Raw genomic sequence first — 21,172 nt, forward strand, 5'->3', positions numbered from 1 at the left:
TACAGCGTCTCCTACACCTAACATACTCCTCATTCTTTCTTGTAAGGTGAGATGCTAACCTTCGCATAGGTACAGAGAAAAGACCTGTTCTGAAGGATAAATCCTGCCATTGAAACAAATCATTATTTCTGAAGTGAAAAAAAGATACCCATGATCTAAATAATCATTTCTTTCAGTACCTATTTGGTGTGCTTGATTTTCCTATTTCACTAGTGCCAAAACCTAGCCACTAACTTCAAGAGAGGTGACTTTAAGGCTCTTAACACAGATTTCCAACTTTGCTTTCTTGGGAAACTTAACTTAGTCCCCAAATTTAAATTTCACTTTGATTGAAATGCTGCAGGAGAGAGCGTCACCTCACCCAAACCTTGGGACAGCTTGCTTGAAAGTATCAGTACTTCCAGTTAGACACAGATAATGAGTGGAAAGGAACAAGTCAGTCGTGTCTTCCCCACCACTTCCTTGGAGGCATGGAGGCTGACTCATGGAAGTGTGCTAATTCATTATTTATTATTATTACTAATATTATTATTATTATTACTACTATCATTATTTCTTAAGCTTATGAGAAAGCTTAAGAAAGCTTGTGGACCATGTGTGCCCTCTGAGGATGTTCATACCAGAGTAAAATTCTTATTGAAAATGGATGTTTACATGGGATGCCATGCTAACTAAAAGGCGTTTGTACAACCGTGTATTGTTACTCTCAAATATTAAGCTTAATAACAACACTGCTAGCACATTCCACTTCTTCTCACAGATGTGCACACACACACACACACACACACACACACACACACACACACACACATGCACATAGAGCACCAAAGCCACACAATCTTGGTGTTTTAGTTTAGATGGACTTGTGGGAATCAGAAAAAAATTCTTATCTACGTCAACCTCTATGAGCTTCAACAGGGATGACTTCTCTCTTCCTGACTACTTACTTCCATTTATCTGCTACTCGGTCCTTTATATAGAGCTATCACAAAGAATTCCTTATTCTGAGCCAACAATTACTTCACAGTTGTTTCTATTCCTGTTCTCCTTTCTGCCTTGGGGAACAGTATAAAAAGCTCCGTTTCCCTCATTATGGATTTCCAATAAAGAGCACTCAGTTATGTTAGATGAGTGACAGCTGTCTCTCACTCATTCCATTTCACCTGATTTCATGACAGGCAGCATCTTTCTATTTCCATATCAGTATAGATTGTTATTTTGAACCCAAGAGCAATCATTTCCCCAGAAAAAAATCATTTTTCTTCAAACAACTTTTAACTCATTCTTTGGGTTAATTTTAGAGCTAATTTCTTATACCTCACTCTATTATCATTCCTGGTTTTATTTCTTGTAGACATCTGAACCCATCCATTCCAATGTCGTGTACTAGGCCATCCCAAGATAACCATCCCGGGATAACCTTGTGGGCTCCCTCTAGGGGACAGTGTCAAGGGTGTGGCACCGATTCTAACATCCAGAACACTCAGTGAGCAGAGTCTTGAGTCTATCATTGCTGTTATTTCTTGGACTCTTTTTTTTTTTTTTTTTCACTGCCTGGAGATTGAAGAAAATGTTAATCTGGATGAACTATCGCTTTCATAAAAAAATGTTCTGAAGCAATGTTGAATTTGCAAAAGTGGAAAAACAGTAGAGACCTGAAAACCAGTCACTCAACTGCGCAGAAGGGTAACCACTTCCCTGATCAGAGCATGACGGCCTGAAAAGGACAAGACACACGTCTCTGCTCTCACTTGTCATTCCCGGCCGCCCATCACCGTCCCCTTTCTGTCCCACATTCCCACCCAGGGTCTCACTTAGCCTTAGCTGTCTGTCTCCTCCGACCACGACAGTTGCTTGGTCTTGGTCCTTCATGACCCTGAGACAAAGAGTGGGTTATTGCTGTCATCTGGTGACATGTGTCGCTGTAAAGTCTGATATTTTAATGAAGAGGCTGAGTTTGTGCATGTTTTTCTACAGTGCCACAAGTTGGAGAATGTCATGTAGGAGATCCGGACCCAGGATGCTATATTTTGGGTGATAAAAAGCTTTATCATTTACTTAAAATGGGCTCTGTAATTCTTAAATTGTAGAATCACTGTTTTTCCCCTTTGTACCTAATAAACATCTTTGGAGATATTTTTTCACATATTGTAAATATCTTGTCTTTCCACCAATTCTCCACACTCATTTTATCACCCAGGGTGAGCAGTGTCTGCCATTATTATGACAGTGGGTCCTCGGCAGAATCTCATACTTCATTCACACATTCCACTTTGTGAATTAGATTCTTATTTAAGAGCTGTCTTCTCTCCTGCTTTGTACTATTTGTTCATTTACTTATTTCTATCAAGATGGACTCCCATATTCAGTCTGTGAACTTGAGGTTAAAATATGATTCGGGAATAATTTATTTCATTGCACAAATTTCTTCCAGCTTTGAGAAATCCTTTTGGATATAGCTGTGTCATTTGACATGTTACTATCCATCTCTCAGTCCTCCATGCCTGAGGGTATGCATGCATACGGGCACGTGTGTGTGCGTGCATGCATGCACGTGTGTGTCAAGGTCCTCCAGACCCATCTTCCCATCTTGTATTCTCCCTGTCCCAACTTCTGTGCCAAGCGCTTCTACCCAGCTCTGTTCCTTGGATAACGTGTTCTGAATCCAAAATCTCAAGGCTGTGTGTGTTCATTTCAGTCCTGCTATTGTAGTGCATCTGGCTACTCCAGGCGTCCTTTTCTATTTGGAGGGATTAGTACTCTATTTGCTATGCATTCACTTACTAACTCAGCCATTCTATAACTTTCCCAGTGATAATTATTTTATATACTAGACTATATATTATTGAATCTATTAACTTTTCTTTCTGGGAAATAAGGACTATTTCCAGGTGCATTTCCAGTATTTTGCTCTCAGTTCCTGAAGAGAATGCCCTGTTCATTGTTGTTCTGTCCTCAGAATCTGGCCACAGCTGGAGAGCAGGACCACAGGCTGCCTGCTCATTGAAAGAATCTCTTTTACAATCCCCTGCTCCTTGGAGTTCCATTGCTTAATAGTCACATTAATTTAATCATTTCCCATCTGAAGAAAATTGGACAAAAAAGTCTAGTCTTCACTGTCTATTTGTTATTGGGATGTATTTGTCCCTGCTTAACTTCATTTTATGTAAAACGTAAGTAGAATAAATGCAACGAATTCCACAAATAAATAACTCATTTTATTTTGTAATATTAAAATTTATCTTGGTTTAAAAATAGAATGAAATTGCCTTCATTTCATATAGAGTCACTGTGCTTTTATAACCAGAAACAACTTCTGTCACTACTATACACTATATACACAGTCATACACACATGGATATTTATACCAACATGAATTTACCTTTTGTGAATATTAACATATTCTAGTATTTTCACTGGGCATGATATAGTGAGAGTAATTTTGCAAATAAAATTATTCATAAACATAGGTTTAGTATGCACATATATTCAAATTGTTTTCATTTTTAAATAAACCTATATTATTAATCTTCACTTGAAATATTGTACAATGCAATAAACAATTTAGTATGTCAAACTTTGTTCAGATTTGTAATCATCCCAAGATTGGTCCTTTAAAGAAAACTCGCAATGTTACACATACATACATTCATAATGTTCAATTATGTTACATTCTATTTAATGTAATTGAAAGTGTTGGCTTTATTTTGCTTTTCTTTGGAATTTCTTGAAATTCTCAGTTACTATAGTCTTCATATTTCTGCACAGGATTTTTAAAACCTCTTATTCCATGCTTTTTTACTCATTTTCTACACATAATTGCAGACATTTTTATAAAAATCGGAATTTATAAGCAAGTCTTTCAGCTATGTCAACCGACGTAGTACCTTTCTGTTAGTTCACCTGTCAATCATCGATTTTCCTTTAGCTGGTTTCTCAATTTTCACGATACATTCCCCTCATTACATGAGCTTCAGTCTTTCATGAGTCCTCTGTTGCTTCCAGTTTATAAAGCAACACCACCTTGTAGATACGAAATGATAGTTCTCTTCATCCTTTCTTATGTTTTCCAAGAGGTTGAAGTTGCCTATAAGGCAAATAAAAAATTTATCGAATATTCCTCTCCCAGCTGAGACTCCGCGCTAACATCCCGAACATCGCCAGGCCTTTCTCTCAGCGCTGTTTCATCCGTGGCTGTCCTGCTTGAGATCTGCGTGCTGCCACATTCTTCCTTTCAATTGGAATGGTGATCTGTCCCCTCAAGGTACGATTTCTGTCGTCTTTGCCTTTCTTATGCATGCCCAATTCTTCAAGCACACTGAAACCATCCAGTGCAAGGAATCTCAGGCAGTGGCATATATACCTCTCATGCATATTTAACTTTACATCCCTTTTATTTTTTCCTTCCTAAGGTTCTAATTCTTTTGGATCTCATTAATTTTCCATTTTGTTCCTGAATATTATATTAGTATATCTTGGTGAACACGCCAGTAAGCACAGTTATCTGCAGTAACAAAAACCTTACTCAGATTTATTTGAATAAAAGGGAACTTAATGCTTGACACATTAGTGAGTCTAAAAGTAGGAAGAAGCTTAAAGGCTGATTATGTCTATAACAGCCTCAGCAACCTCACCTTCTTGGAACTTTCCTTGCTGCTCTACGACGCTAAAAGTGAGTCACTTAATTGTCATAATTTGGCAGCTAATAGCTAGCAGAAAACTCGTTCTCTGGATCTTATTAAGGAGAAACAAAATAAGTACCTCAAAAATAATATAGCAACCCCAATCTGTGCTCTGCTTTTAAAATTCAGGGCCCACATCCCTCTCCAGTTCTAATGCACACATCACTGAAAGTGCCGATCAAGGAGAAACACTGACACTCTGCCTCCCTCACGCCCAGCAGCAATGAGGTACAGAGCATCTTAAGAGCACGTGTAGATTCCTTATCTGCTCTTTCCATCTTCCCCCCCTTTATTGCTATCCAACTTGATTCTTACCAGCTACTCCAAAGTTTCATTCTGAAGTGTTTCGCTCCAAGAATTCTACACATTTATGTAATGCCATTAACTGTTTTGGGATGATTCATATTCACATCTGATAGCCTATAAGAAGTTCTGTGTTTGAAAATACAAGCTCATTTTGATATACTCAATATCTTATTTCCAAACTGGGCTATGAAACTTTTCTTGTTTCCTATCTTTGGTCCAGTATAGGTAGTATTTTTTTTTCCAAGAGAACATTGGAAAGAGTTCAGGTGTACAGCAGTTACTTTAGTCGCAAATTTCATCTATCAGCCCATGCTTTGGTAGACTAAGACACTCCTGAGAAGACTGCTCCCGTCAGAGCAAAGGCATAGTTCCCACATTGCATGAGTTTCAGGACATGCTGCCCTAGAGCATTACAAGCTCAGGCAATTCCAGAAAATAGCAGAAGTAGGAATGTCACTCTCCTCCACTCATGCTCCTGTGACCCCTGTGCCATGGACTAGGTTTGAAAAGCTGACAGGGATTCTCGAAACTTCCCTTGCTTAGAGCCATCGCACAACCCGCCAAGAGTCGCCCATGCTTCACCTGGAGGCGCCATATCTCTGAGCAGCAGGCACACAAGGGAGAATCTGAATAAGCAGTCTTGGAGAGGCCCCCATTTAGTGCCACTACACCATGCTCCTTCTTCACTATTATACTTTCGCTTTGCTCTTCAATCTTCACCAAGCCTAGCCAGTGCCAAACCGGACAGTTGTGACAGAACATTTGTTTCAAGTCCTTAAAGCTCTCATGTCCCATAAAAGTAACTGGCAATGACTATTGTGCTACTATATTCTTTTATTCATTTGTTCCTCATTACAGGGCTTTTCACCCTGGAGCGAGGACAGTGTTTCAGTTTAGGTCGGGAATGTGCCCATAGTCTCCCGTCAGAGGCAGGACTGTTGGACTCATCCCAGGAACAGCCCTTTGATGCCTTCACAGCTGACCATGCTGCTCAAAGGTGGGGCCTGGTCAGAAGACAGGGTCATTGCAGGAGGGAACAGGAAGGGATGTTCTTTGTTCTTTTTCCCAAACCAATGTAAAATCTTTCTGCAGAATTTTTATATTGATATTTGTCTCAGTTACTCTTCTGTTGTTGCTGGGACAAACACTCAATACCTAAAATGAAGGAAGGAAAGGTTTATTTAGCTCAGTTGCTGGAGGGTTCAGTCCATGCTCAACTGGCTCCAAGGCAGAGCGGCTCAGGGCGGAGAACATTCTTTCATGGTGGTAGCAAAGGGCAAAGAGCAAAATGGAGGAGGCGCAGTATCAGTGGTGACAGAGAGAAAGTCTGTCTCTGTCTCTTAGGTTACATTCAGGCTATCTGCCCCAGGCTGCGGGAAGTACTCACACCCATAATCCCAGCCTTACTAAAACCCATAATCCCAGTGGATCATGAGTTAATCTCAAACTCTAGAAGTCCCTGCTCCATGACTGCAGGAGGCTTTGTGAGGGACAAGTAGATACAATCCATAAAAATATTACTATGAAAATAGGTATAATTAGGAGTTCTTTATACTTGTCCACAGACACCTGTGATAAATGAATATGCGGCAATTGTTGAATACCTTTTATGGTGCTGAACACTGGAACCATCTCTCAAAACCTGTCTTTATTCTGAAAATACCTCAGGAATTTTAAATGTTATGTTTAATTATTATTATTATTTTTTTTTTTTGCATTTCACCCTTGAAAATTACAAGTTGAAATTTACAAAACTGAAGAAAGATGTCATAGAAGAGGAGGAAAAGGAGGAGAGAAATTGTTTTCAACGTGTAATTTGGGGTCATCTGAAAAGCTTTTTTTGAAAAAAGATTAAGTCTATGTCTGTTCTTAGGAGATTCTGGCTTGAGATACATGAGTGAAGCTTCTGCTTTGCTACTTCCTACAAGAACATGCCTTTGAAAACTTCCTTGGTAGACCAAATGTAGAGCTAGCTAGATTCAAAAACCAGAGGACTAAACGATTCAACTGCAACCCCACAATTGACTAATGCAACTAGCTCTGGAGTCTCTGAGTGCTACCCAAGTTATCTTCCCATTAGTCTGGAGGCCTCTGAGGTGTTTTGCTATGCAAATTTATGAAGGTATTTCCATTCTCTGTAATGAGAGGCCCTTGGCACTCCTGACACACTAGGGGGTGGAGCTGGCACCCTGGCTCCCTGCCCGGAGCCCTTCCCCAGTGCTCCGGGAGGGCGAGAGCTGTGAGCAGAACATGCAGGCTCCTCCAGCCAGGGCCCTGCTCTCTGTGCAGCCCCTTGCTTTTTCCTCTCAGTACCCTGATTATATGAGATTTTGTTCAACTTTCCAGCTATTCAGGGATTTAAAAAGTTATTTGTTTTAAATAAACTGTGATTTTAAATAATAAAATCATGAAGGATTAATTGAGCATGGAAGACAAATTTCTTCCCCAATCCTAAACTTGCAGCTTCTCTCACCAGCCACAACTTCCAGTTTCATCCATGTCTCCCTAGAGACATCTGAGAACTACATAATTAAATATATGTGCAGTTTTCCTTTTTAAAAACACTATGTACAATGATCTCATCTTGCTTTTTTCATTTATTATTATATTTTGGGTATCTTTCCGTATACCTATTAAAGATATCTCTTCATTATTGCAGACAGTTCAGGCTGACCATGAACTCACGTTGTAGCCCAGGATGACCTTGAACTCACAGAGATCCTCTGCCTCAGCCTCCTGAGTACTGGGATTGTAGGTGTGCACGGCCATACCATTTGCTCTCATTATTTTTATATCCTTGTATAATCAACTGGCATACTCTTCTACTAATCAACATTTGACTTATATCAAATATTTTCTCAATACAAACAAGCCTCAGAAATGTATTTCTAAAGCAAATTTCTAGAAGTGAAGTTCCCAAGGGACAATATACACATTTGCGACTTTGACAAATATCACCGAATGGATCTCTGGGCAGCCGATCTAGGCATACGGCTTTTCTAGTATTTCCCTATCATGTGTTACCAGGTGATTCGATCTGTATGTTGGCTAGACAAATGGAAACGCCTTTTCCTGCATAGTTTACTGATAACATAGTTTAAAACTATTACAATCAAGTTTTAGAAGCTAATTTCTAAAACCATATTTTTTCGCGATTCTCTTGTTTTTATTTATTTTATGTAGTTGGTACAGGGTCTCGCTATGCAGCTCAGATTTGAGTGATCCTCCTGTTTTCAGCCTCCCTAGCACTGAGATTGCAGGTGTGCACCACCATGCCTGGTCTTCGGGGCTGGCTCAGTGTGCCTATGGACAGGACAGGTGCAGCATGTGGTGCCTGGGATCGAACCCTGGTCCCTGTGCTTGCCTAAGAGGCGCTTAGTCTGCTGAGCTATCTTGCCAGCTCAGAACACACATTGAACTTGCCACACATTCTTATTAGTAGTAGTAGTACGCCCATAGGATATAAGGGTCACATTCATCACAAGGAGTTTGTGCACATGTACAACACACACTGATCCTGTTTTCGCCCCCTTTCCCTCTGTTTTGCCATCTTTCCTCCACCTCTTGGTCCTCTTCCCTTTGGCACTAGATGCTCCATATATTATTTCAGTATATGTTGCAAAGGTGCATACGTAGGCAAGCCTTGCAGTCTAGCCAGTATTTCCAACACTCACGACACAGTGCTGGAAATTTCCTACGGATTCTGGTAAGTGAAGTATGATCCGCCTTTGAGGAGCTCATGGCGTTGAGCCCCGATGCTCTCCGTGCTCCCCCTCACGCACGCGCAACGTATCGGGTGGGCAGCAAGCATCCGCTCAGATGCACAGTAGAGAACACAAGTGTATTCAGAAATTATCTGCTGACTCCTTCCAACAATCGATTTTTCTCCCTAAGTAATTGCATTTTGAATGAAGGTCATTAAACAGTCATAATAAAAAGTTACCATTTTAGGAGGTTTTGTGAATTTCATAATTTTCTATCACATCAGGGAGCCAAAATGCTTTCTACGGTTCAGATGGAGTACGCTCTAAGCACCGAGCCTCCCCAAAGTCAATTTATGCTGACACGCGGCTTCCTGATAGAAAGCGCAGGCCAGAAGACTGGGAACTTAGGTGGGGTCTTGCTGTGGGCGGCCACCTAGCAAAGGAAGGCGGGCGTCCTCCCTAGCAGAAGCCTGCTGCTCTCCGTTCTCCAGCACAAGTGTGCTCACCTCTGCTTTCCAAGCTCCAGACCCAGACCAGAACCGGCAATTACCCTTGGGAGTTAAATGCAAACCAAAAGTTCACTCTGAACTCATAGGTGCTTTCTCCATTTCTCTGGCATTCCATCACGCATGCAAACCCAGGGACCACATCCACCCTGTGGGTGCCACACTGTATGGTCTAGAAACCCCTCAGTTCTAGGCTGTCATTTGTGCAGCTGATGTGGGAGTTGGCACCTGACAGCCTTTCCTGTGACCTCTCTTGAACTGTTTTCAGTAGCAGCGAACCTTCTTGGATTCTCGCACTCAGGGGTCTGCAAGCTAAGCCTGGCCCATGTGTGAGACACCAGAGCAAGGCCCAGGACTGTTTCATTAATTAACAACTCTAGAAGGATCTGCAAGCCCCAAAATTCCTCAACAGATTGGCTGAGCCCCTGGGTATGAATTTGAGTACAATAGGCAGAAGAAATCGATAGAAGATAGGCATGAACAAGTAGGCCAGGATGACCCAAGCGTAAGAGCACAGTAAGACATGAGGTCTGAGAGGTCTGCAGAAGTCACATGCAGCAGGTACGACTTTATAAGCCCCAGTGAGCACTTCACCTTTTTGCACCTGACTGTACTTGGGAGCCACTCTCTGAGAATAAATAGCTACGAGCTGATCTCCACCCTACACGGACGCGCCTGGGCTCTGGATTGCGACTAGAAGCCAGAGAGACAAGAGACACAGCAGGAAGCATGACGGTGACCCTCATCAGCAAAGGCAGTGGTGCAGGTGCTGAAAACGAGTGTGATGTGTGCACTGACAGAGCTTCAGTGAGAGATGGTCAGCAGGTGTGCAACTGCACTTCTTTAATGTACCGTTTGTGAGCTTGGACATAGGCACGCATCCACCAAATCATCGCCACACTGGAGGTACTAGACATATCTTTCAATACTAAAAGTTTCCCTATCTTTACTTTTAACATTAAAATTTTATTTGGAATTGTTTGTTTTCCTTTGGCATTTTGTTTCAGGGTTTTAATTTTTTGTAATAAGAACATTTAACATGAGGTCTAGCTCCTTCGCAGTTTTTTTTTAAAGACCACATTAAAGTATCAGCACTGAACTGTGCTGCCCTACACTGAAGTTTTAAAGGCAGAGAAAGCAGCAAGTTTGGAGAGCAAGGCATTATGCTCCAGGTATGCTGAGATGGGACTGCTGGTCATTCATTCAAGGGGGCTGCTGAGACAGAAGGGGGAGGTAGTAGTGTGGAGTGCAGAAGGGACATGTCCAGTGTGCACTGGGAAATGTGGGAATGGACAGCATCAACTCAGGTAGAGGAGAATCATCCAGGGAACTAGTGGGGTGGAAGCAAAAGCCAAAGGGTGTGGTGTCCAGGACATCCACGAAGAGCAGAGCCATCAAATATGGTCTGTATGACCTCATTAGCAGCAACCGAGAGGGCCAATAGTTTGAGACACTAAAAATGTTCACAGTACCTCCCTACCACTTACCACCATGGCCCAAAGCGGAAGTCACGTGAATGCTAGTGTAAGTAATTCTACCTCATCATAGGCCACATGCTTGTATACTAGATCAGGAGATGGACTGACAGAGTTGAGCACAAATATTGTTGACGTTCACTGCTAGGAACAACACCAAAGATGTAATGTAATTGTTATGGTTTAGAAGTGAGATGTACCCCAAGAGTCTCCTGTGTTCAGAGGTGTGTCTTTTGAAAGATCATATGACTACGGGAGTAATGCACTCATCAGTGGCTTAATCCTTTGATCCAGAGCTGAATGTGCTATTAGACAGAACGTAATGGGAAGGGGTGCGTCCCTGGGGAATTCCTGTCCTCAGCTCCTCCCTTCTCTCTCTACTCCCTGGCTGCCATGGCTTGAGCAATCTCGTGGCTGATACATATCTGGATGTGCTTCCAGGAGCCCCACGCCCTTGCAAGTGGGGTTTGGGGAGCACCTGGATCCTGGGTGTGTGGTACTAGGTTAGCTCCCTGGATTAGCATGGTCCTGGATGTGGGTGATAGATTTATTAACGAGGAAAGGTCCACGCTGGAAGTATGTAGCACCACAGCCTCGATGGAATAAAAAGGGCAAGAAGAAGGAAGTCTGTTTGCTGTCTACCTTGCCATAGATAGCTCTCCTGTCTGATGTTCCTCCGCCACGCCAGTCTGCGTTGGAGCCAGCCAGCTATAGACTGAAACCTCTACAAACTGTGAGCTAAAGTAAGCCTATCCTCTTCTAACTTGTGGGTGTTGGATATTTTGTCCCAGCCATGAGAGAGTAACTACAAGCAGCTTTGCTCTGGCATGCCCTTTCACCGTGTCATTTCTGTCTTGAAAGCCAGGCAACCAAGGTCTGAATCTGCTGAAACCAGGAACCAAGGTAAACCCCACCTATTTTACATTGCATATTTGAAGCATTTTGTCCCAGGAATAGCAACTCATATAATAGTTATTAAGGAACTACTAAAAGCATAGTAGGTCATCACTCAGCCTAAAACCTGTCACTGAGTAAGGTGGTTTGTGCAGAGATGAAGAGGTTACATAAGAAAGTACGTAACTTCTCATGCAGGTCACTAGAGGCTGTGTCTTGTGACACGTGCCTGGAATCGCAGTACTGGGATAGGACGAAGTAGGAGCACGTAAGCTGGAGCCCGGCCTGGACGATTTAGCAATTCAGCGAGACCCTATCTGAAAAATTTGAAGAGGTAACACAGAAAGTTACGTGCAAGGCTAGCCTTTGAAGTCCGAGACTGAATAACACCGACCGCAGGGTGAAAATAGAGTTCCGGCGGCGGCGTCATCATCTCTGTCCGCTCGCGTCTAGTGGACCTCAGTTCCTTTCTTCACTGCCGTCTGTGGTGGCGACGTTAGAAGGCGTGCCCCAAGGCACGGAGGGAAGCAATGATCACAAACTTCACGGAGAGGGATTTGATTGTGGAATGTTGGCGGGTAAAATAAAAATCGGTTGAACTACTTGTGCCATAGAAGACAGGAAACGGTGGGGCAACAGTGGGGAGAGCAGCGGTACTCAGTGAACTCGGCACACGCGTCTCTCAGTGCTGCTTGGTTGCTGCCTGGTAGGATGCAAGCTGCTGGGATTCTGGAGATGAACATGGGCCAAGCTGCCCTGCTGCAGTGCAGCGCTGCAATAACTGAGTACGGACGTATTTTAGAGGACACTAGACACCAACTTTAATTTCACATCTGCTAAAGGCTTTGTTTTGATTTGAACCTATTTTTAAGAGGATTTTGCTAAAACCAGTTTCCAAGTCATGAGCGAATCTTGCCTCGGTCATTTGGTCACAATACAGCACTGCCAAGACACAGAAAGAGGAAAATGTAACTGTTTCCTCTGTGCGCATCGCTCACTTTCACTGTGCTAAGCATGTGAAGAATTATCTCATTCAGGGGGAAAAACTGTGGCTCCCACTTCGCTTGCAGGTGTGGTAGCCTGGCATGCCATCTGCCCTTGACCCCGCGTGTTCCAAAGGCCAAACAACGTGGAGTCACTCTTGCCAGACGTGGATTTGCCCGTTCTCTTTGGTGTCATGACTTTTTATCATCTCTACTGAATACAAATGATAAAGGCCCAACTTTCCCTTCTGTGTTTAGCACCCTTAGGAAAAAAAGGGGGGAAAAAAAAAGAAAAGAAAGAAAGAAACAAACTAAAAATAGACCCTGCATGTAAAACTCACACATTTAAGCAAGGATTCTGCTGGGTATTGGAGCTCACCCAGTGTGTGGAAGTCATGATTCCTAATTCCCAAAAGGGGACTGGAGACTGACCGTCCTGGCCCACCGATGACACGGATTCAAGGAACGCTGTCATAGTCTCCCTGATTCCCTACTGAAGACGGATCACCAGCTCAGAGAGCTGGTGTGGAGCAGTGATGTAGCAAGACGGTCCAGCCACCGTGGCTGGGAAGGGCCCACCACTGTCACACAAGTGACTTGCTCCATGCCACCCGCAAGCTCACCCACCCGCAAGCTGGACATTTACAAAAGGAATGAGAAAAGGAGTCTTAAAAGCTACTGTGTCCAAGCTGTCCTGCTTACACACGTGCTGCACATTTCTGCTGGTCTGTGGAAAGAAGCAGTTAATGTTTTCATTTGTTCTGTCCCCTTTTTTCAATTGTTGATACTTTTTTCTCTTATTTTCTTATACATTTTTCTCTTCTTTCTTCTTCTAATTTTACATGCATATATGAGGTAATGTGAATATCTGCTTGGAAGACACTACATACCACAGCAAATACTGTGAACTTCATATTATTTTGTTAAGCGAAATTCTGTATCTCTTGTAAGTTTTTGTTTTAATTCTAGTTTGTACTCTCTTTCAAAAAATAAAAAAATAAAAATGCTAGCATGTCATATTATAAAATTAAAATTAAGTTCCTATAACAAAATAATACAGTTTTTAATTGTATGTATTTGGTATAGGGACTCACTACACAGCTGGGAATCAGGGATCTTCCTGTTTTCAGCCTCCCCAGCACTGGGATTATGGACGCGCACCCCCACCCCTGGTCTTGGTGGCCGCTCAGTGCGCCTGGGGAAGGGCCAGCAAGGCATGCAGTGGCAGGGATAGAGCCCGGGTCCTAGCGCTTGCCTAGGCAGGCACCTAGACTGCTGAGCTATCTCCATGGCCCAACACGTCTATCTTAAAGGGATATGAAAATGAGAATATTGGATAAGTAACATATTGTCATTTCTTTCTCTTAAACTTCTAGTTTACAATACTTTCCCCCAATCTATCTCTCTCTTCACTTGTGATCCTTACGTCCTGATACATTGAGATCGAGTGTAAGCCTGCACTGCCTAGAAAGCTGTCTCCTGAGAATTCTTGTCTGCAGAGCTGCTTATAGCTTAGCTGTCAGAGACAACCAGGCCCCGAGAGCATGTTCCCCTTGCAGACCCTTTCTCTTCTGCTAAGTTTGCATAGACATTCAGGCTTCTTTTCTGCACTACTTTGGCCATGAGATAATCTGTGTGCAATCTCCAGACACTGTGTTATGCTGACACAGATTGAGGATGATACAAATGCTACCCCTCCGTATCTCAAAGCAGGCTTGCGATAGGACATGTGTATACACATCTTTGAATAAAATAACATTGCATTTATGGCCCAAAGTTGTACTACTTCAGGCAGATGGCCTAGCTGTTAAAAGAGCATGTACGGGTCTACAGCTATCTTCTATACTCCACCTCCATGAGAATCCAAATGCTTGAAAAATAACATAATCATCAAGGCATTAGATTAAATGGCATCCCCTTCTTATAGTACTGTTATGACCTTTATTTTTGTTGTTGTTGTTGTTGTTTCCCATGCTTTTAATGTTAGTTTATTGAGAAACTGGGAAATAGGGGATCAAGGTTTGAACATAGCTCTTACCACTACTCTGAACCCCTGGAGAATAAAAGGCTTTCATCCAGACTCGCTAAGTTAATTTTTGGAGGTGAACGTATGTTCCCCTTCTCCCAGAAGCTTTGTGTTACAGTATTCTGCATGGCCTCGGTCAGACCCTCCTTTGCCCAGCAAGGCAAAGTGTGCTCCTGGCCCTGTGTGGTCCTGCCAAGCAGGGGCCCTGCAGGAGTCTGTGCTCTTTCCATCCTCTGCGATGACCCACCCTTCTTCAGCCCTGCCTCGCTGTGAACCAAGTCTATTGGTCCCTGGCACTCTATTGGTTCAGAAAACCTACTACTTCATCAGTTCTTCTTTTCTGTAAGAACCAATGACATCACTCAAGTATTCTATAGGCCTAGTAACTTTGCCAAAATGTCATGGAGTTGTAAATAGGGGTCAATTGTTTGACACTCAAATTTCCATTATCTTACTGCCTTTAAGCATACTCTGCAGTGGCACCATTAGCAAAATAATTCTACCTATTTTCAGGCCTGGAGCTGAGCATCTATCCTGAAAGTGCTGAGCACATCACAGTTTTCACTACAGATACGAAAAAAGAAAAGCAAGATCTTTCCTATGCTTCTATGTTTAGATCACCCTTAGGTATGATTTCTTTAACTTGTACAATTGGCCAGTGGCAGATGACCAGACTGAGAACTCTGAAAGCTCTGTTCAGGCCTGCATTTCTTTGTCCTTCACGGTAAATGCCACTTTTCTCTCTTTAATTGCCCACAGTAAGTGGCTTAGCTGACTTCCGGCAAAGTCCTCATCTGTAACATAGTTGTGATTTGTTATGGAAAATGGTTGTGTGATGCAGAGTCCCTGGAGGTACAGTCGCCTCATCCTTCATGTGAGTGCACCTGTCTCTCCCTCAATAATTCCTTGAGAACACAGCGATCACTATTCGACTTCGCATGTCATAAGATGTCTACAGCAAATGGGTCTGTGTCAAATGGGTTTGGAAAACCGGGGTGAAGCCATTGCTTCAGAGAATGATCTTGTATGACTCTTATTTGCCCATCCAAATGCAATAGTGCCCTGCTGTTTCCTAAGAAGTTTCTCTAAGAGGTTGGTTTGATTCCACTTGTAACCCTTTCTCTACACCCTGCACAAAGCTTCGGCATCTAGGCGTTTCCTTGCTTCCTCTGTCATTAGAGCTACTGTGCTACGTGGTCTACCTTCCAACTCCTCCATGCACTTACCAAGTGCTCTTGGAGCTTGGTATTTATCATTTTCACTTCAGAAATATAAATACTGAGGGCCGGGGAGATGGCTCAGTAGAATAAGCACTTCCTTGGCAAGCACAAGGGTCTGAGTTTAATCCCTGGTTCCTCCAAAAAAAGAAAGATACTCAAATTAAACTACAATGATGATAACAGATAATAGATGAATAAGTGATTGTGCGTCTCCTTGGATTCCAAAATACAGTATTCTTTGCTACTATCATTGCTTGCACAATGCCCAAAATTCTCTCTGTTCCGTAGCCCGAACTGCTCAGTCGACGTAGGAAATGTGTCTTTCTTATTCTCCATGACTTCCACTTTGTTCCTAATATTTTCCATCAATCCTTGGTGCCATTATCCCCCTTTCAGCCCTTATCCTGCAGCACAAGTCTCTGCTAAGCTGAAGAGAACAGGAGAGGGAGTGGGGGAAAGAGATGTATCTATATGTATAAGCAGGATGGTTCGGGTAGCTGTACTGTGCATTTCTGCTGGTCTGTGGGACGAAGATAATGCTTAATTTATTTTGTCTCCTTTTTTCAATTGTTTGTATTTATCTTCTTAGTTTATTATACATTCGTTTCTTTTCTCTCTCTTCTTCCAATTTTACATTCATATATCTGGTAATATGAATAACTAACTGGTTGGAAGACAGCACTATGCATTACAACAAATACTGTGAAATTCATATTACTTTGGTAAGTCAAATTCTGTATTGCTTGTAATTTTTTTCTGTTTTAATATTATTTTGTACTCTCTTTAAAAATCAAAGAAAAACAATTTCCATTTCTTAGTTCCTGTAACGTAACTACTGGTGTCGCTTTCCATCTTTCCCTGGCTTTCTCTTCCCATGGCTGAGCTCTGACATGAGTCCAGGACAGTTCCTATCGTGCCCAAAATACTGCCACGCTAGTTGTTCTGCTCCGCTAGGGCGGGGAACTTAAAGACAACAGCAGAAGTATAGCTCGACAGCAAAAGTCCAGCCCATGGGGACAGAAAGATCTGTCCCGGCAGACACCTTCTTGGCATTATCCCTGGTGTAGAGGTGACAGACAGAGAGCCACTTGGATGGGAAGCGCCCCCAAAGCCAGGTGCTTCTCAAAGATCTCCAAAGTAAGCAAGATGAGGGTATTGCTGCTTTCAGAGACAATCTTTTACATAGCTCTTCTGCATTTCTTCTTCCTCAGAAGAGCGCATTTGTTGATTTGATGTTCATGACCTATTTTCTTCTTTAGAGATGTACAATCTTGAGAGCCTCTATGTGTAGTGCCCAGATGAGGTGACACGGGGGGAGGGACAGTAAAACATACACGCTGGAAGCTGAAGTCTTGGGAAAATTGGATGCTTCCAGTGCTGTGCAGGGTAGTAGCCTCTTATGGAAGCATATAAGAGTTGGATTTTTTAGGTGTGTTTTTAAGTATCAGGTAAAATGCTAGGGAACAGCACCTCAAGGAGAAGGCCAGAAAGTCTCCAGGCCTGGCAGCTCTCAGCAGAAGTACAGAGATATGACATACATCTTCCGGCCCCACAGATTTTACTTAAGCATTGTTTGGCGCGTAAGGAACAAACTTTTACAGATAATATATCTGCAATGCATTTCTGTTAGTTCAATTCAGAAATAGTAGATACCACCCTCTGACAAGGAAATTTCAGACATTTCCATTTTTTTCTTTTAAAATTGTATTGAAGTCACGCCTTTTCATGAATTCTAGATACTACAGTTTACTTTTAAGGATTTAAAATAGTGATGGCTTTGAATGAATTTGCTTGAGAAAAATAAAAATGATAGTATATTAGGAATGTGGTGTTATATGACTTGACCATTATAAAATGAAAGATTAAAGAAAACAACAAATGATTCCTAAATCGCCTGGATGAATCACTCTAAATTTGCGTGCACGTATGTTTAAATACACCAGAAGGAAAAATGAACACTTCAGCACTCCAAGTAGTCACATCTGGGAAAAGGTTGAGTTTGCCTGATAATGCTATACTTGCCTAAAGGAGTCCTTAACTTTCTCACCTCTGGCTAATTTGTCACAGGACTATGATCTGATCATTTGATGCAATCAATGGTAGTAAATGCTCATCATTTCAAGTTGTACTTGAATTAGAAATAGCTGGAAGTTGTTTTCACACCAAGTCTGGGGAACAGGGCTGGATGAGCTGCCTCCTTCAAAGGAGGCTCTTACCAAGAGTAAGGGCTGGGTTCATTCCATTCCGGGTGAAAGCTCACAAGACAGTTTGAGACTTTGCAGTGGTTCAATAGATGGAAGCATCATTGAAATATGTGCAATGTTTCAGTGCGACTATTTTCAATGAAATGCCACATACTTGGCAAAATAATTTCCAAGAAGAAAAGAATAAATCTTCTTGAAGTCATGATAAGCAAAGGGTTGATGCTTGACCCCCATAGTAAGGACTCCAGAATTGAAGCATAAGAAAATGAACATGTGTGAAAAGGACACAGACGATTCAGAGGAAGGAAACTAAATGACTGAGCAAGATGGGGAAAATGTGTGACTCACAGTTTAGGAAAAAATCAAATCAAACCGACAATTTCATATAATTGCTACTAGCTTACTTAGTGCAGAAACTTGGCCGCTTAAATGTCTTAAAAATATGAATTTAAGCAAGAATTCTTGTAAATAAAATTTAGCCAGGCATGGTGGCATAAACCTATTTTTCTAGCTTCCTAGGAGGCTGAGGCAGGAAGATCACAAGTTTGAGCACAGCCCGGGGAATCTAGTGACTCAGTGAATTCCTGTCTCAAACTAAAAATTAAAGGGCAGTTGATGTACTTCCATACAAAAGCCTAGTTTCAATCCCCATTGTCACATAAATAAGTAATACGTAGATACACTTTGACATTATAAGTGTATTTACATTTTCAATAGTAAGTTAATAGAATGATGTGTACAGGTAGATCATAAGTAGATAAGTAGATCCATGTAGGTGGGGAGCTCGATATCTGCCCCCATGTCCACATACTTTATGTTTTGTAATTCTAGAACATCATTTAAAAAAATTTTTTTTTTCAGGTTCATTCCCCAGTGTGCCATGCTGGCCCTGCCCCTGGAGTGTGCTGAGACTATGATTGACACTGGGCATGGTGGCATGCGCTTGGGAGGGTGTAATCCCAGGGCTGGGGAAGCTGAAAACAGGAGAATCTCTGAGTCCAATCTACATAGTGAGACCCCATAGACCCTGTACTAAATACATAAAAAATTTAAAAAATTAAAAAATTCTTGTTTTCAGAAATAATCCATAAGAATTGAAATGTAATTTAGATAAACATACAAGTTGCAACCTTATGCCCAAAAGTGATAAATAGCAGAGAAAGTTTGAAGTCTGATATTTTTCTTCTGATGTAAAGCAGATTAAATATTAGTGATGGACACATTTAGCAGTAAATTTTTGGCAGAATTAAAGTGTTTTCTCTTCTGCATGTCTGCATTTTCTGAACATAGTAGTACCACAGTTGAAATAAGCAAGAAAAGTAGGAATATAAGAAAGTTCTTGCAAAAGTTTCTGAAATTTCTTTTAACTGATAAAGGACTTCTTCAAAACACCCTTAATTACATGCTTGCTAGTGAAATACTTAAATATATTTCCTAAATTGAGGAACAAAACAAGGACGGCTGTTGTCTCACTTCTACTTGTCTTTACAGTGCAGGTCCTAGCCAGAATGAGTCGTCAAAAAAATGAAAACAATGTCCCTACATTGGCAATAAAGAACAAAACTATGTTTGCAATGTCAGGTGCACTTTTATATGTAGGTAATAGACAACTGGAAAGAAAAGTTAAGGCAAAGATTTACCATATATTAGAAAAATAAAAGTAATTAGGAGGTATTTTTCCAAAGGAAGCACATGGTTTGCACCCTAGAAACTACGTGGTAATACTTCACAGACTACTGTGGATAAGCATTTGAAGGGAAACCGATTGATTGTGTGTGAAGCTATGTGTGAATATGTGATTGCATGTGTAAATGTGTACACACATACTTACCTTTTTAACCCCCTAATTTTGTTGATGACAACAGGAGACATTTTCTACAGTGTTAGTTGAATTAACAGTGGAAATGTCCTATTAAATGGAGAGGTCAATCCAGTAGGAAACTCAACTACCAAGAAAGTATGTGAGGGGCCGGGGAGATGGCTCAGTGGAATAAGCGCTTCCCTGGCAAGTGCAAGGGCCTGAGTTCAATCCCTGGTTCAAGAGAAAAGACAAGAAGAGAAACTATATGAGCAAGTGGGGCTCGTATGAGCCCACTAAGACAGGGTCCAAACTGGGCCTGCCCCTGCCACCCTCCTGAAGTCAGAACCAAATATAACTAATGGGAACAGAGCCTCAGGGGAGTGATTCCTCATCAGGAGCATGTAGCAGTTTTCTTCTAATCAGTTCTGGAAGCCACTGCCTGCCCTCCATCCTCCTCCTAGGCCTAGAGTGCTGTCCTGCTGACCCTCTGGCCAGGAGCTGAGAGACAAGGAAGGCAGGCCCTGGTCAGTACCCAGGCCTCATTCACCACCTAACTTCTCAGCAGTGGGTCCTACCCTCTCCCCTTCCTGTTCCATCTTGTTGGTGGCTTAAGAAGAGGTAGACAGAAAGTCATGGTAAGCGCCTCGAGAGGAGACCCTAGGTGCTCTCGGCCAGGCGCAACCCTGGTGAGTTGCAGGCTTCTCTGGAACCACTAAGCTAAGAAATTATTAAAGCTTTGCTGCCCATACTAATTCGCTGTTGCTACTCTAACACATTGCCGCAGGCTTAATGGCCCAAAGATATGATTCTACGGTACAGAATATTAATTTTGCTCATGCAAATTTGTTGATAACAATCTGAGCGGTGAAAGCAGCAGGAAGACAATGGCCAGATTTGTCATCTAACAAATGCGTACGCTTTTAGGTGTTAAAAGCGAGCGCTGGGACCGGGAGATGGCTCAGTGGAATAAGCACTTCCCTGGCAAGTGCAAGGGCCTGAGTTCAATCCCTGGTTCAAGAGAAAAGACAAGAAGAGAAACTATATGAGCAAGTGGGGCTCGTATGAGCCCACTAAGACAGGGTCCAAACTGGGCCTGCCCCTGCCACCCTCCTGAAGTCAGAACCAAATATAACTAATGGGAACAGAGCCTCAGGGGAGTGATTCCTCATCAGGAGCATGTAGCAGTTTTCTTCTAATCAGTTCTGGAAGCCACTGCCTGCCCTCCATCCTCCTCCTAGGCCTAGAGTGCTGTCCTGCTGACCCTCTGGCCAGGAGCTGAGAGACAAGGAAGGCAGGCCCTGGTCAGTACCCAGGCCTCATTCACCACCTAACTTCTCAGCAGTGGGTCCTACCCTCTCCCCTTCCTGTTCC

The 21,172-nt window shown here is 42.3% G+C and overlaps 1 protein-coding gene across 1 annotated transcript in view; it reads right to left on the reverse strand.

Annotated features, from left to right (window-relative positions):
- The window catches only part of Cntnap5 (contactin associated protein like 5), a 930,940-nt gene that overhangs the window by 595,060 nt on the left and 314,708 nt on the right, over nt 1–21,172 (reverse strand). The gene's annotated exons all lie outside the window — the stretch shown is intronic.

Source organism: Octodon degus, unplaced genomic scaffold, assembly GCF_000260255.1.
Source record: "Octodon degus isolate 3935 unplaced genomic scaffold, OctDeg1.0 scaffold00014, whole genome shotgun sequence".
NCBI lineage: Eukaryota > Metazoa > Chordata > Mammalia > Rodentia > Octodontidae > Octodon > Octodon degus.